The 645-nt window shown below is 61.1% G+C and overlaps 1 protein-coding gene across 1 annotated transcript in view; it reads left to right on the plus strand.

Annotated features, from left to right (window-relative positions):
• CPLX2 (complexin 2) overlaps window positions 1–645 on the plus strand; it is a 24,714-nt gene that overhangs the window by 325 nt on the left and 23,744 nt on the right. The gene's annotated exons all lie outside the window — the stretch shown is intronic.

The following is a 645-nucleotide window of genomic DNA, read 5'->3' on the forward strand; positions in this document are numbered from 1 at the left end:
GTCAGGCCAGACAGGGGAGGGATGGGGAGGCTCGGAGGTACCACCTGGGGCTGCCTCAGTAGAGCCAGTCAGGTCACCCAAGATGGGGGGGGGTCTCCTCTGGGTGACACTTTGATGCAGGGCAAGAGGCACCTGAAGCAGCTCAGGACCAGGCAGAGGCCACGGGAGTGAGGACCAACTCAGGCCCTCGGCAGATGCTGGGCACAGTCCCACCTGGAGACCATGGCAAGTGATGGTGACTGTGGAGGTGGCACAGGGCCAGGATTTCTTTTCTTTCTTCTTTTTTTTTTTTTTTTGTCCTTTTGAAAGCCCCCAGATGGGAAAGGTATGAGCCAAACCCCACTGAAAGCAGCCAAGAATGAATTTTCTGGCCCGAGCCCCAGCAGCTCTTGGAGCAGCACCATGCCTGTCCGGCGTCACACCGTGGCAGAAACCCCGAGCACAGGCAGGCTGGGGGAAGTCTCAGCCGGGGTGGGCAGCAAGCTCCACACCAAACCCAGCTGCAGAGATCTCACCCCTCCCTGCCTCCCCAGCCAGGGCAGCTCAGGCTCATCCTGCTCCCAGCGAGCTGCAGCTTGGCTGGAGCCCAGGCAGCCAGAGGTCTCCCCCACGCTGCCATGAAGACCCCCACCACGCAGCCATCTG

This window comes from Corvus brachyrhynchos, unplaced genomic scaffold (genome assembly GCF_000691975.1).
Source record: "Corvus brachyrhynchos isolate BGI_N302 unplaced genomic scaffold, ASM69197v1 scaffold21, whole genome shotgun sequence".
In the NCBI taxonomy this organism is placed as follows: domain Eukaryota; kingdom Metazoa; phylum Chordata; class Aves; order Passeriformes; family Corvidae; genus Corvus; species Corvus brachyrhynchos.